At 25.3% G+C, this 17,961-nt stretch overlaps 1 long non-coding RNA gene across 1 annotated transcript; it reads right to left on the bottom strand.

The window, feature by feature from the left end:
* LOC113559910 lies at positions 1-4,893 on the bottom strand. The gene is made up of 5 exons (XR_003406070.1): positions 4,705-4,893; positions 2,573-2,634; positions 2,376-2,404; positions 2,166-2,187; positions 1-47 (listed from the first exon to the last, which is right to left on the bottom strand). It is a non-coding gene; the product is annotated as an uncharacterized LOC113559910 (long non-coding RNA).
* Positions 4,894-17,961: the final 13,068 nt, after the last annotated feature.

The raw sequence follows: 17,961 nt of genomic DNA, 5'->3' as shown, positions 1-17,961 counted from the left end.
CTTCCTACTGCTTTTCGTTTTCGTCCTTTTCACCCTCATTTTTATACCTAAATTATAAGCAAAATGTTTTTTTTTTTTTTTTTAAAAAAGTATGAAAAACGGTCAAACAAAACCATCCTATTCCGACCTGATAATATTATGTATTGAGATAGAGAATATTACTATATCCATTTATTACTTATTGGTTATAATAGGTAGGGCTGTGCATTTGTGGGAAAGTTCATTTTCTTTTTTTGATGATTGTGAAACGTAGCAGTGTAAGTACATAGTTTAAATTATATAACATAAATTCATTTACGAAACTTTTATTTTGCAATTTTGTGTCTTTTTAAGATATGTTTTACTTTTCTAGTTCATTTTTGATATTTTTAATTAAATTCCATTACTTAACATCTTTTCAAACCTATTAAAAATTGTTTCAAGCAAATCACATTATTAAAAAATCAATCAATCTCAAAATCAGCATTTTATAATTTTTTTTTTTTATTAAATAAATAAATTTATATGCATATAAATACTAATATAGTAATATCAATATAAATATAAAAATTAAATTGAAAACCATTTTAGTGCAGTTTAAATGCATTTTTGCATTTTAAGTGCATAATTTATTGCATTAAATTCATAAACCTAGTTATAGGTGCTTAAATATTTTGTTTTATATTTATTAAAAATATTTAAAATTTTCGTTTATTTCTTTACTTTGAAATTTGATTTATTTTTGCAATTAAAAACTAAATGGATTTTAACTTAAATATTTGTGTAAGGCAGGGGTAGCCAAACTGATCGCGGACAATTTCAAAGTTGAACATGTTAAAATTTATTTTTAGGGACATGCGCATGAGGTTGTAGTATATTATATTATTTTTAGTAATTAGTAATTAATTTATAATACTTGTTGTATGTTTATATACACTTTATGTAAGTATGTTTCTTAATAATTATAGTTATTCAATAATAAAAAATGTTTGTATGGAAGTTGGTCCTCAAAGGTGAATTATATTTTTAGTAAATCGTGATTAAATAAAAAAATTGGAGAACCCTGATGTAAGGTATCAAAACAAACATTCAAATTCAACAAAATGTACTTAAAAAATTATAAGTGTCAATTTTATAAAACAAAAATCACATGATTTAGTAACATCTAATGAAAATCTAGGTCTTTTAAGGAAACACTGAATTTATCAAAGGTATGTTTTGAATGATCATAATAATTAATGTAAACATTTAAAGATTCAATTTAAAAATTCAAGATTTGAAGGCTTAAAAAAGTTATAATGACTATTTTCATTGCCTACATACATCTATATTAGGTTCAGGTAAAGACAAAGGAATAGTATGTATGGTTTAATGTTTAATGATGAGAAAAACAAAAAAACAATTTAAATGCACTAAAAACAATCAAAACATTTAAAAACAATCATATTTTTTTAAAACATAGCACGCTACTCAATAATTTCCACTTCAAGGAAAATTTGAGAATTAGAAATTATTCATAATTATGGCTTTTTATGGTTTTTCGCGTTACAGTAGAACCTCGATTATCTGAATTAATTGGGACTACACCTAGTTAGGATACGCAAAAGTTTGTACATTGGAAATTAAAAAAAATTTTTTTTTTTGAACAGTTAAATATTTTATATGATGTAGATACATATATATTTATTATTATTATTATTAATATTTTATTAGAAATATATACATTAAATTATTAGAAATACGTTACATACATAGGAACATATAATATTTATTATATTTTATTAACAAAATTATTGATTTTTATTTAAAGACGAGTTGGCAATGCGCTTTTCTGCAGCCAAGTCTCGCAAACATTCAGATAACAGAATGTTCGAATACGCTAATATTGCAGTTTGGATAATAGAGGGTTTGTATAACGAAGGTTCTACTATATTTTAAAAATATTGAGTAGCGTGCTGCCTTATGGGTTGTAAGTATATCCTAAAATATAGGTAAATACGACCATATTTCATAAAATAAAATCATCGGCGTCGACGTTGTAAGTTAACAAAGAAAATTCAAAAATGTGTTATTATTAAACAATAATAAATGCATGATAAGTAGTGATACAAAATTTTATTTAAAAAATAAAATATCTGGACCCAGCCTAATAAAATAATTATGTTTAAGAAAAACTGAACACTTACTATTTTTCATGGATCCTGGGACCTGTTGAATGAAAAAAAAAAACCTAAGATTATTTAATAATAAAAATCATAACACTGCAAATACGCACAATGTCATTATCGGATATATAAATATAACGTCCATATATGTTATCATCGAATTAACGTGCAAAGGAAAATAACATTTAATGTATTTAATAAAATATAATAATTATATAATTAAATACTCACTGTATTATTGTCCACAAATCCATAAGAATCTAAAAATTACATTTTTAAATAATATTAAAATACAAGATTATAAATTAAATTTACCAAATTAACATACTATTTTTCGACAGAGAAATTTGGAACCTTATGTTTCCAGAAAAGTAATAGTACTAGTACATAATACAACATAAAAATATATCTATAAAATAGTTACTCACTTTGCCGGTTAATTGTATTATCAATTGGAAATTTTCTGAAAAGTTTGTCCATTCTTATCAGTCTGTATGAGGGTGAAAAAAAATATGAGTAAAAAGTAAAAGAAATTAAATAATTAAAATTATAAAAATAATAATATTAATAATAAAAATAATAATAATAATAATAATAATATAATATTATAATAATTATTATTATTTAATTAAATTAAATTATTTAATTTTTTTTTTTTGGAGACAGATTATTTTTAATTACTTTTTATTTTGTTTTTGTGTTTGGTGGACAAAAACCATAATTAACACGGCTATTATTATATTACGTATTAGAACAGCAACCTTCAATCGGTAGTTGCAATAAGTCTTATTTAAAATTAAAAAAAATTATATTTATATAATATTATAATATATTATGTATGTCATATGACATTGGAAAAATAATTTTCGAGTAACCGTACTATTTTAAAAGTGTAGAATATTACTTTAAATATCATCAGTTTTAATTCTTTGTGTTCTATTTGATATGTAGGAGTTAATATGTTTATTAAAGTGCCACAAATTCCTGCATTTTTTAAGTTTTTTTTTAAATAATAAAATATGGTTTATTGTATCAAATACTATTTTATATCCAGAAAAATTTCTAAAACTTTATTTTTCATCTAGTTTACAGAATCATTAACAATGAAATGTGTGTCTCTAGTAGACTTATCAGTCTTTTTTTTTCCAAAAAAACTAACAAATCTTTAAGACATTTTTTCAAAAGTTTAGAAAGTAATAAAAATAATGAAATAGAACGATAATATTAAATTCAGTTATTGTTTTATTTTTAAAAAGTGGACCACTTGATGACAAAGCTAAATCAAAAATTAGTTTCAACAGATAGAAAATAGTATTTAAAATATTTTTTAGGATTAAGCTTTTCAGAATATTTTCAAAATATTTAGGAATGTGTTTTAAATTTTAGAATATATTTTTGAACTTCTAATTCATCAATTTGATTTAAGAAAATGATATCCTTCACAAAATAATTTTTGTTTAAATATCTTTATTCTTTATACTCATATATTTTAGAAATAATATCATTTTTACAAACTTTTAAAAAAAGAATTTAATTCATTGCAAATATCAACTTAATTTCTGTGACAATATTATTTCCAAGTTTATTTAATTTTTGGAGTTTACCTACATAACTCTTTAGCTTAACTAATAATTATTAGAATGTTTCTGTGAACAGAAAATTATTTTTTTTAAGGTAAAATGAAATGGTCAATTTTAAAAAAAGTGTAGATAATTTTCTTTACTTTTTATAGTCATTACAATACCATTTGTTATCAAGTTTTGTAATTTAAGGTTTTTATTTGTTTTTTTTTTACTTTGATGTAACAATCATTATAGATATGTTAATAAAAATGCATGTATTTTATTATTGATTTAATATCAAGTTATATTTACATAACTGGAAATGCATTTAGTAATGTTCAGTTGATATTATTTAAATAATTAAAATCATAATAACCTACATTTATGCGTCTTAATATTTTCAACATTTTTATTTTTGGATCCAAGTATCCAAATATATTAAATTAAATTAAATTAAAAAAATTTAAAATTGAATATCAGTAGCAAAATAATGAGTTATGTCACACTTATTTATACATATATGATTCAATATCATTTAAATTACTATTTTTAAGGAAAATGTGCATCTAAACATGAACTATAATTAATAAAAGATCTTGTATAGTGAAATCAGTTATTATACCTAAATAATTATTTGATACATTAGTATTTATCAACTACTCTTTGACCGTGTTACTCAACATGTGACAATACTAAATTGTGTTTACTGTTTACTATTTAGAAACTTTGAAAATCAAAAATAAAACAACTACAACTAGGTACTTAAAAGCAATAAGAAAGGCGCTAACACTCTTTGTCAAGACTTCCGACCGAAAAATGTCAACTTTCGCAGTATCGATTTCATCCACACTATCGCGGATACCTCATTATTTATTGTCATTTGTTACTACTAGTAGTTGTATTTTTTTTTCTAGTTAATATCGACAGATAATGAAGTATCCGCTACACGCGAACGACATACACGTTGAAAACCTTCAGTCAGCGCGGACAATACTCACGTTAAAACAAGAAACAGCTAATAATGTGGACGCACAGGAGCACAATTAGTTGTGGTGAATCGAAAATGCGTAGTAATGAAACGCATAAATAACACGATGCAATAACGCGTAAAACGTAACACGGTAAACACAGAAAACAGTAAAGCACAGAGAAACGCGAGTGTCGTGGGAATGCTCTGTGTGCCACCTGGAAATGACACAGTCCGACTAATGACTATACTTCGGACCACGAGGGAACATTCCGTCGTCTACCTAAACGTTTCCGATTCCGCGCACCTGTACGCTGTGTGTCACTGTTGCCGCACATGGTGAGTGAAAATGCAGTCAGTGTGTACATGGGCGAAACGGTCACTCTATCGCAAGATGGTAAAGTAAACTGCGACAAAATTATACCATTTGTGATTACACATTTTCTATAAGTCAATATGTAAACTTTGGAGAAAAAAATTAACATTTTACAATCAACCACAAATTTAAAATTGTTTGAGCGCGTCACATCCGCATATTATGTTGTCTTCGTCTTTCAAGTACGTAACAGCAAATGTACGCTCAACATACAGCATAATATAACGTTTAGCTCCGTGAGTTTAAAAATTGGATCTATTACGAAACTTGATGGTAAGAATATTATCTGTGTTTCAGTGTTTGTATGTTGGTTTTTTTACGATAATTTAATTTTTTAGCGAATTACATAATATAGCGTAAATTAAAAATGCTCATCAAGTCATAAATCACTTAAAAACTGAACAATCGTCAAACACAGATAATGCTCTATAAAACTGGGCCGAAGGCCCGTACACCATATAATATTAACATTACCAACGTATATAATATTTAAAATTTTAAAATAATATTATTATATATTATATACATACGTGTATATAGGCTTATAGGTGTGTTATTAGTCATTAGTGGGCCTCAAAGATTTTTTTTTCTAAATTGGTAGTGTGCACAACTAAAAAGGTTGGGAAACGCTGATATATACTTATCTTTCTCTACTGTTATGTATAGACTATAACCCTATAGGGCTCGGAAGTTGTTGCATTTGTATGTTTTTTTTTTGAACCATTAGATTACATAACTAATATATCTAAACGAATTTGTGCGATATTTGGCATTTTGCCATTTACTAACTGCTACTATAGTGTTGGTTTTACTGTAATTATTCATTTTATCGGTCTACAATAATTGTCGGAATCGGTCGGACGTACGGATAATAATTGTACTAATACACGATGGCTCGGTTTAGTAACAACATAGCCAATGTGCATAAATCAGTAGTCATTTGGGTGTGGATGGGAGCAAGTAGGGCATATTTTGTCCCTGTCTGATTTTAAAAGCAGCTTAATGGGCCGATGCCCGGTTGTTGCTATTTAACCATTATTATACTTAATTAACGAAAAAACATGCCTATTTTAATAATATTTTCAGAAAAATATATTATACTGTGCAGGTACTAAGAAATTATTGTCATAATGTTATATTTTTAATTAATAATTTATTGATAAGGTTTGAATATATTTATATTTAGACACTTGCGGGGACATGACGTGTATATTGTATGTATGTATGTATGTATGTGTGTTTTAAGAAGGAAAAGAAACATAATATTGTTGTGTGCACAATAATAATAATTAATATTATAATCCTACAGTTTTATTTCTAAAATTTAAAATTAATACATATTCTGTAAACAACAAATCGGCACTCTTATTAATTATCATTGATTTCAGACTTCCTGTAATGGTAAACTATTCTGTACATAGTATACTTATACTGTATACTGTATTATACTATATTGTGTTGATTTAGTTGAATACTTGCATTAAAATTAAATTCTTTCGTGTCATGTGCTTACATTAATTTTATAATATGGACAAAATATGTATACAAAAAAAATAAATGAGTGATGCTGCTAAAAACCGATGTGCTAAAAAAATATAATTATTGCAAATCGCTCTAGAATTGAAATCAAATGTTGACATGTTTAAGAAACAAACGAAACGAACCAGTAATTTTAACATAACTAATAAGGATTTCCAATTTTGTGCGCTTTATCGTCGTCAACATAGACAAATAAATATCCACGAAATGGTTACGCACACTTGGCTTGGTAGTTTTTTCCCAAATTTGTGTATTCGTGTTAGTATTTTTTTTGCCGACATTCAAAGTTTTAATGTTTTTAAAATATATTTGTCGGTATTGTTCATTCATCTATAGCGACGACGTGACGTATCCATATACTTTTTATTTTAAGCGTACCTATGCTGTGGCGTATTTATAGGGAGGGATGAGAGATAAATCCTCCTTGGTATTTTTTTTTTACTTATAGGTGTAATAATGTCGTATCTATATATTACAGTAATATAGAATAAAATTATTGAAAACCTACACTTTATTATAATATTTAATATTGATATGTTAAGCATTTAGAAATACTAAGGTATAGTCCATATTCTACCAACTGCTAAATGCCTAAAATGATTGAAAACAATTGGTATTGTAAATCGTAAAATGTCGTCAATGGTCATTATTATAAATAAACATCCGGCTATTATCATAATATCATGTTTCTAATAGTAATAACACTAATAAGCGTTTGGTTGCTATTTCAAAACATATTGTAGGACGAGGGCATGTCGCATGTATATATAAATTGACATTTTAAACAATAAATTCCAATAATTCAATGGAATATAAATAACGATTGAACTTAAACACTAAAATATGAGTTATTTTTATAATTTATTATTGTATTACATTATTAAAGTTATTAATATCTTATAAATAATATTAATATTTTAATTATTATAGTCTCATACTCTCGCCATATTTTTACTCGTCCTACACATAAATTTGTTTATTTATCAATTCTACGTATTGTATTTTTATAGTTTCCCCCGTTTTATAAAAAAATAATTATGAATAATAAATCTTCAATACAAAAGAATACAGTTGTAAACATTTATAAATATATAAAATAATATATATGAGTATACTTACTGATAATAATATAAGTTTATAAATACTCAACATCTGCCAATTGTAGTCAATGATCAATGGATTTTCTATTGGTTAAATTAAGCATATACTAGGCACACAGATACAGGCGACACATCCGAGAAACGGGGCCCAAGTTAGAAAAGTTAGCTATAATTAGACCGGATTTTGCATATAATAGCATGTTCATATTTTTATAAGCAATTACATGCAGTAAATGGATTTTAATCAACCATATCTAAATAAATAATATACATTTTTATTATGCATATTTATACATATTTTGGGTACAAGTGAAAAAATATATATATATATTTTCTATAAAAACGCATGTTTTTGTATATTACGTATACATTTAAATGTTTTAATTTTGTTTTATAATTTTATTTATAATTATTATCTATACATTTGGTGACAAAACAAAAATTGAAAATATTTAAAAAAATATAATATTACGTTTCTGTTGGTCATTATTAATTATTACTTATTAGTTGGTAAATAGGTACCTTATTCATTGCATATTGATTTTCATATCCAATATTTTTATGTTATCTTTTTTGTCTAACATTATCGAATAAATAAATAAATACATACCTAGCTCTAATAACTAATAATCAAAAATTATTTTGCATATTTTATGCTTTTTATGCGCATATGGTATATTTGAAACATTTAAATGCATATAAATCCGGTCTTTAGCTATAACTTCAATTTTTTGAAAACATGTTCGTCGTTCAATGCCGTGGCACATTTGCCATGCCGGGCATGCCGTTACCGTTCCCTGCAGCGAATTTCTACCCAGTCGAAAACCTAATGCGTCATTGTCAACATTGGTTCTGCTTTAATATTATTTTTATGTACATTCGGTGCTATAAATTATAGCCAAAGAACAGTGTGTTATTATAATTAATTGATAAGCAAACTAAAAAAAAAAGGGACTATGAAGTGTTAATAATAATAAATTAATAAACTATTATAAAAAATAATTTTGATACTTAAAAATTGTAAAATTCGTAACATTATAAATTAAAATTTACATTTTAATAAAAATTATTTTGGATATAAGTTGGTGCTGTCCCCTCGTTCCTGTAAAAAAATAAAGTTGGAATACGCAAAAAAAAAAAATAGTGGAGCTCCGTCCCCCTGTGCACCACCCCATTCGAGTATTGCATACATTCGACTACCAGACTACAATTTATCATATCTTTCTGTTACACTCTGTATACATGAATATAATTTGAACCCATACATATATTTTCTTATAATTTATAAATAATATTTTAATTAAAAACTTCTAGATTTAATTAAATTTATAAGACGATAATATGCAGTATATATATAATATATATGGTATATTAAGTTAGTATTATACTAATAAAATCAGCTTCGTACATTCCGGGAAAAATTAAAATAACAGATGTATTTTTATAAGCAAATACACCATTCAATTACTAATGTAATAACTAATCACTAATAGTCAGAAGAAAAAATCAAAATAATCAAATATACCAGCAAAAATGATGAGATATTAAACTCAAGTCAATAACTAATGTGCCGACTACGTGTCGAACGTGTAGTACGAACGTGTTAAAATCAAAATAATAACTTTTCGGATGAAGAGACCAGTTTAGATTAAATTGAAAAAAACGCAAGTGTAATTCGTAATATACCCAACCGAGACTATTCAAATATTAAAACAAAAACATTAAATAGGTGCATGTTAAATAAATAATTTATATTTTAATTTAATACGTTTTTATAACTTTGTTGAATAAAAATAAAAACAACTTGCATCCTCGTGTAATTATAATATGAAATAAAATACAGCTATAGACACATATATATATCATATTATAAACTTAGAAATGAAAAAAAACCACTTACCACTTCAAGACATCTTATTTTGTTTTAATACAATTAAATTTTCAAAAATATCATCACTTAGTGTATGAGTATAGCCGGGGGCGAGGCTACAGCAATTACACACGACGGAATACGCCGAGCACCGGTCTATGACGTTTTGATGTCATTACCTTGTAATAAACAAAATTAATTTGGATAATACTTAGGAAATTCAAATAAGCATTTTAAATCAATATTTTAAATATTTAAAAATTTAAAAGTTCTTGATCTAAGGTTATTATTTTATTTTAATAACTTAAAATAATGCAGTCACACAAACCACAGTTGTAGGTAGAGTTGGGCAAAATATTACCTAGATAATTATTCGAATACAAAATTATTCAAATGATTTTCTTTATAATTATTCGAATACAAAATTATTCAAATGATTTTCTTTATAATTGTTCGAATAAAAATTTAATTCAATAATTTTCAAACATAGGTAACGCTAATACAAAATACAAATATATTCAAATTCTTTACTCTGTAGTTTCTTCTTTAGATACTTTTATATTTGTTTCATTTCTAGTATTTTTCTATTTATTTCAAATAAAAGAAGATTTACAATCGTGAATTTAAAATACAATGCTAACTATTGTTTTTTAATATGTAATGTTTTAATTACAAAAATACCAACCATAAGCAACTTACTAAGAGATAATATTACTGAAAATTATTCGAATAATGCCCAACTCAGTTGTCGGTTCATTTTACAACTGTATTCTTTGTGTTTTATATGCATCGCCATCGTTAAAATTCCCGGTAATTAAATTTAAATTTGACAGATGATTAATGATAAAGCCTAATCGCTCATGCCCCATACGGCATACACCACTATAGGTGTATACGCTGTACCTAAAACCTTTTTCATTACAATTAGCCGAATAGGTACACTAATTTATTACAAATTACTAATTAGTTAAAATTCATAATATTGATGTATGTCTAGGTTCACTGGAATTTCACAAATTTAATTTTTATAATAATTTGTAATAAAATAAATATAATAAATATACAGTGGACGCCACTTATACGACTCACTTAGAGACTAGCACAAAGCAAGTCTTATAACCAAATGAATCTTTAGGAAAAAAAATAAACATTTTAATTACATATTTATGAATTTTATTTTATTACGTACTTGCTTTTATTTTAATCTAATTTAATCTAAATAAATTACATATCACTTATTAGTGAATAAATGTAAAAAATATGATTAAAAATTATATTATTAATTATTATAAAAATTATTACATATTAATAAAAAATTATAAAATATGTATGTATATACTTATTATTTATGAAAAAAATTGTAATTTTGGTTTGTTACTACTCGTACTTATATTGTACAATAAAATTATTATAACTCGTACTATAAATTATAATATATGCGATAAAATTTGTTGTACTTATTTCTAACTTATTTCTAAATTTTAACCAAAAATATTTATTTTTACGAAATTTGAGTCTTCTAATCGAATTTTTATAATGTATTTGGATACGTCTAAACCGTTCCAGACGATTTGAGTCTAATAAGCAACTGAACCTTGTATCCGTAAGTCTTTTAAGCGGCGTCCACTTAAATTGAAAAATATTATTATTAAATATTAATTAATAATCAATATTAATAAAATGTTTATAAAATAGTAAATAAATCTGAATGTCCTAAAATTGCTTTAAAAATATTGACATCGTTCATGTTTACGTTCTATTTGAAAAAAATGAGTGACGTTTGCGTGTATTTCACTAAATATGAACGTGAGTTCATGAACGTCGTTCTTTCCAATCATTGGTCTACCAGCATAAGAACGGCAGAGCCGTTTTTATGATTATATAATTTTATATTTTACTAAAGTATTTAGGGATACACATACACCTTTTGTAATACAAACGGCATCATAATATCGAAAAGTATCGGTTATAACTTATAAGTTATAAGTAATGGGAATGTCCACTGTAATTACGACTACTGCATGATACTAAGTAATGGAAATGCTGGATCATAAAATCATTATCATATATGTTAAAAAAACATACCTACTGATAAGATTTTACAAAAAAGTGTTAATACAATGACAATAGATCAGCCAAAAAAATCAATTTGCATTTAGATATAAGTACTGACTTACTGTTATTACAGTTTGTTATATATAACACCGAGTCACCGACAGAAGAAAACAATTCATGATTTCAATAATTAGTAATTACACGATATGCACTTTTTATAGATTATAATACATTAATACTACTATATAGCACGTTTTATAATTATTTTATTATAATTTATAATATACAATGTGTTCACTTATTTAGGGAACACTAAATTTCTCGGCCGGATTATATTGGAATAAATCGATTATTTCTACATGCTAGTGTATATAAATACATATTTATTTTGGACAAATTTCATATTGTTAACCCTCTCGGTACACGCATACACAATATAAATTTCATTATTTTAAATGGTAATCGGTGTTTTCGATACCAAAATTCACCGAATAAGAGTCACTTCAGTTTTAATAAATAATACATTTATACGATTCATAAAATGCATAAAACTATATAATATATATACTATATATATAATTATTTATTATTAGTTACTTTTTGAATATTTCTACATATTTTTTTAATAAAATATAATTTTACATCCATATTATGTTAAACTAGTTTATAACACGCGCATATGTATATAAAAAAAAAAAAATAAAAAAAAATACGTAAAAATATTCAAAAAATAACCAATTAAATTAAATTTTATTTAAATTGAAATGACTCTTATTCCGTTAATCAGGTAATTTTGTTTTTAAAATCATGGTTAATATGACAAAATGACTTAAAAATTCAGTCTATCCGTATTTGGTATATCAAAACACCGGTTTCCATTTAAAAAATGCAAGTTGTATTGCGCATGCACGTACCGAGAGGATTAAACATTTGAAATTTATCTGAAAATGTATATTTATATACCACTAGCTTGTATAAAAAAAATTCGATTTATTCCTATATAATCCGGCCGAGAAATTCAGTGTTCCCTAAATTGATGAACACACGGTATATTATACGTTATATTACCTAATATGACCGTGGGTGATATTATATTTTAAGTATTAAAATAAATGTTTTGACCACACGCTATGATTATATAGTTCTGAAAAGAATTATTTGTTAAATAAAAAATGTACATAATACATGTATTATATTTGATATACAAACAATTTTAATGTGTTTATAGGTAATTCATCGATATAACAATAATAATCTATGTTAATAATTAGATATATTTATATAGTATACTGTATACAATTTGTTTATGTTAAGTTTATTTTTTTTGTGATGTCTAGAGTTATTATAATATAATAATTAATAATATTATAATCAGGGTTCGGGACTTCTAGTACTAAATACAACTAAAATATGCGTTTATATAATATACACATATAGTATTTACTATTTATGTACTTTTAATATATATAAGCCGATAAACTTAAAAATGAATAAATATTAACTAACAAAAAAGATTTATTAGGTATAAAATAAAAATTTGTTATTGGAAATTTTAATATCATTATTAAATATTATAATTATATTAGGTTTCTTTAAATAAAAAATCGTATAATAAACAATTATACTATTATAAAGTATATATAATATATAATTACTATTATTATTTATTATTATATTATATATAACTATATAAGTATGAATATAGTAAAATAACATAGTATGTGTTATTATAGTTATAATACTATGAGTATAGTTTAGTATATTAAAGTATCCATATTTGAGAAATAGTATTGTACTAAGCTGTTACATTATTTATTAACAATTTATACTACAAATCATAAAATATATATCCAATAATTAAAATATATATATATGTATAAAATACACTCAATAATTAAAAAAATTACATTTAATAAATTTGTATTATTAGAAATACAGGGTGTAGTAAATCAAGTATGTTTTCAGTTATCTGAGTAATTTATTTCCCTACCGAGATAGCTGAAACACTTTTTGTATTTTTTTAACCTGTCTATAGCCCCGCGTAGATGATGCTTGCAAACAGCACACATTTTAAAAATGTTTAGTATTAATAACAAAACCAAAAATAACAGTAAAATGTACTCAACACTCGATTTTATACGAGTGCTTGACTGTATAGACTCATTGTAATTATTATTGTTAGGGCTAATATTTATATGTAGTAAAAAATTGTAAAATACCTATGCATTTTATTTACCAAAATATGCAAAAATATGCAAGAACAATTTTTTTTTAAATATTAGTTAATATTATTACATACTATTATTAAATTATGTTTTATTAAATTTTCAAATGTGAACGACAGGCGATTAAATCGAAGATTTATATTGGCTTAAACTGTTTTCCACATCACACGATTTTATTGGAGCATATTTAAATGACATAATCTGATCCCGGAGTTAAAGTAATATTAACAGCTTTTCTTTCCGTTTTATAATGACCGTTTATAATTTTACACATTTCTAGAAATGTTTTGAATCTTTTATTCTTCTTTAGTATTAAGTTAATTTTAGTTTAAATAGGTATATTTACGATAATTCGAAAAATAAACCAATAATTATAGACGTTTATTAAATAAATACTATTTAAAATTAACAAGATTCTCAACAATTTATACATATGCTATTATATGCATTATGTCCAAAATATTCAATAAAAATTATACTATTTAATCAAGAATAGGCCAAATCGTGGACATATCTGATACCAATAAATTTGTTCTTAAGTAAAAAAACATGCAAATGCGTAGAAATCCTAGCACTAATTATTATTAATACGACACGTAGTACTGAGAAGTTGTTCTTCATATTTATTTCTTACTCCCCACGACGATGGAAGTAAAAATCCTATAATCACTAATCGCAGACAAAAGTTGCTGCCATTTAAAAAATTAATAATAAAAACTTGTTTAAAAAAAAAAAATAATAATAATAATTAACTCAGTGAATTATCGACTTAGTTCACAACTTTCAGCATAGCTGAAAATTAAAATTACCTAATTAGATATTTTTAAGTTGAATCGAACGATAAATGAGCGTATTTAACGGTTTAAGATTGAAAACGTACTAAATTAATTTTGGCTTAGATGTTATTATAAATATGTATAAACTCTAAAAAACTATATATACTATATAGTAAGCTATATATTATATATTGTTGTGGGAGGCATAATCGCCATAATCTGTTCGAAGTAATATATAATATATGTATAATATAATGATAGTGTTGATAATATTATTCGTAGTAAGCAGTTATATTATATGTATACTATTTACTATTTAGTATATACTACTATGTCAGTAATGCCCAACGTTTTTTCTTTGATTTGTCACTTTGGTAAACAATTATCTTCGAGCGGCCTTTGGTGGCCTACTAAATATAATCTCAATCTCAATCTTAATCTAATAATATAATTTTGTTACCACATTGAATTTGTTTTCTCATCTTTTATTGACTACTGAAAAGATTCGAGATGAGGTACATGGTACACAATAGTTTTATCAATATGTACTTATATGAGCATGGGTGATATCAATATTAAATTGTAAAATTTTTATTTGAAAACATCCGACAAAAAAAAAAACGTAAGTATATTTTTATATATTTTTTATTTTGTTATTATTATTATTATTATTATTGTATTTTTGGAATTATTTAAAAGAATTCATAAATTAATAAAAAATTGTATTTTGTATAATATTTTTACTGTTTTTGAATATTTAGTTTTATTTTAAAAATGTGTTACGAGTCACATAGAATACTTTCGTGCATGGGCGTAGCTAGAATTTCAATCAGGGGGGGCAGTAGTGGTGCAACTAGAGTTCAAATCTTGGGGGTGCTACAATTATGAATTTTTTACAAAGTCGTGGGGGCTTTGCCCCCAACACCCCCCCAATTTTATATAATCTCAGTATTTAGATTATACTGGTATTATATTCGAAATATTATTTTTGGAAAAAAAAATATAACACAATTCATTTTTTTTTTATTATATTATTTTGATTATAATACATACTTTAGAATAAAGTGTCAAACATAATTTTCTAGAAATATTTGTCAATTTGTTTAATATTTCTTTTGTAACAATGTCATTTGTGAGGTCTCTCTCAATATTTATGATTAGAGCCTTCAAGATCATGCATTTGCATGTTTTTACTGAGTGCATCAAAAAGTCGCTGTATGAGATAACAAATCACAATCTAACGAATTAAAAAATTAAATTTGAATGTACATATTTTCGCATATTTTGAGGTTTTTTAATAATATTATGTATACTCTAAAATAAAATTGCATTTTATTACATTTTAGTGTTATTTTTTTTATTAATATTTCACGATAATTTCGAACTTTGAGTATATTTCAAAATTCATTTCTTGAAAAATATGTCCTTATAAAAATGTTGCCAATATAAAATAAATACCTGATAAAAATTAAAGATCTTTGCTTGGTTGGGCTGATAATTTTCGTGAATTTGTAATTGAAAACCTATCAAAATATTCAAAATCCATAAAGTTGTAAATTTTAATTCTTGAAGTAAATATACCTAATATATTATATCATATTGAAATTGTACATATTTTCCCCTATCTTTTAAATATTATTTTTATCAAAAACGAAAAATCTTAATGTAAAAAAAAACAAAATACATATTTAGCGTATATTTGCATACATAAATACATAAAAGCACTGCTGTAACATGTTGCTTCGCAACCAATTTTCCAACTCCCTCATTGAGAAAAAACTTCGTTCGCATGTTGCAGAACAGACAAGAGGTATGGTAAATGCAAATTGCATTAACTTGTATAAATTTGGAAATACTTCTTTATTTAGAATTTTTTTTTATGTCATCTAACCTGTTTTTTTAACTGTTCTTTGCATTTCTGTTTTTAAGAACTATGTGTTTAAATTTATTATGTTATAAAATCATAGAATAAACTACATTGTTAAAACTATAAATTTTTGAAATTACAAAGACGTGAAACTTGGGGGTGCTTAAAGTAAAGCTGGGGGTGCTTCAGCACCTCCGTAGTTGCGCCACTGGAGGGCTGTGGCATAGCCAATTTTAAATCATTAAAACTCAATTTATATGGTGTAAGAAATATAATTTAGTTTGAAATGCAAGGGGAGGGCACTTGCCCCCGCTGCCCCACCCTCGCTACGCCCATGCTTTCGTGGGATGAACACCACCGTACCCATATAGTAAAATAATATGCATTATCCAATAATTTAATTACGGTGGAATGGGAGGTATAAGTTATAAGTATTAGTAACAGTAAGTATGGAAATGCTGAATTGAAAAATACGTAAACAAAACTATGAGATTTTTGTATTTTATAGGTAATAAAATAGTATACATTTCTATTGAAACTGTAGCGGGGTATAAGAAAGGTGATATCAGTTCAGCGGCGACGAAGTGGTAGAGGTGGCGGGGGAATGGAGCAAGTGGGGTGGTAATGAACTTTCTTTTTCATACTACTGCTAAAGCTTGAAAACTGAATACAAAGTTCCTCAAGGTAATTTATACTTAAATGAAAAAACCTTACCGTATAGTAGAACGGACAGAACGATACTCACTTGCCCACCTTTTTTAAAATAAAATTTGTGTTCTTAAAATAATTTAAAATTAAGAATATAACTTAAGTAATTGAATTACCAGGTGATTTACGGGCGCGGCAGTCTTGAGTAGAAAAATTTAACTAACTAGTCACACCTAATAAAATATTCAGGCGTGACAGTATACGTGTATTAACGAACCCTTTATAGAAAAAAATACTATTACATGGCCTAAAAAAAATTAGAAAGTGCTAATACATTTCCCTTCATGTAAACATGAATAGGATTTTGAAATCATAATGCATTTTATGGTTTGTATCAATAGTATAACATTTTGATGGAGCATAATTAGACAGTAGACACTAAGACTAATAGGTACCGACACATTACACTTCCTTATTGTAGGTAGGTAACATTTGTATCCATAGTAAATCTTTTTCCTATATTTTCCAGCGAAAGTATACTTGAGAATTTAAGATGCAAATAAATAGCTGATAAGTGACATATTCACACAATGGACGATCTAGTTGAGCCTTTGGTTCATAGTATTTTAAAATTCATTAGTTACAAAATTCAAACCCAACGGCCAATGGGGTAACCATAGCGATGGTGACTAGTTTTTGTATAATTACCCGTGTGCATCGTGATCAAAAAAAACACAATCGACTACGCTGCAAATCATACATATACACATTTTGATAAACATATTAACTTTTAACGAAATACAACGTATATTACTTACACAAGTGTTATCAA

This window comes from Rhopalosiphum maidis, chromosome 3 (assembly GCF_003676215.2).
Source record: "Rhopalosiphum maidis isolate BTI-1 chromosome 3, ASM367621v3, whole genome shotgun sequence".
Classification (NCBI taxonomy): Eukaryota; Metazoa; Arthropoda; class Insecta; order Hemiptera; family Aphididae; genus Rhopalosiphum; species Rhopalosiphum maidis.
This window is presented reverse-complemented; position numbering and strand designations above follow the sequence as displayed.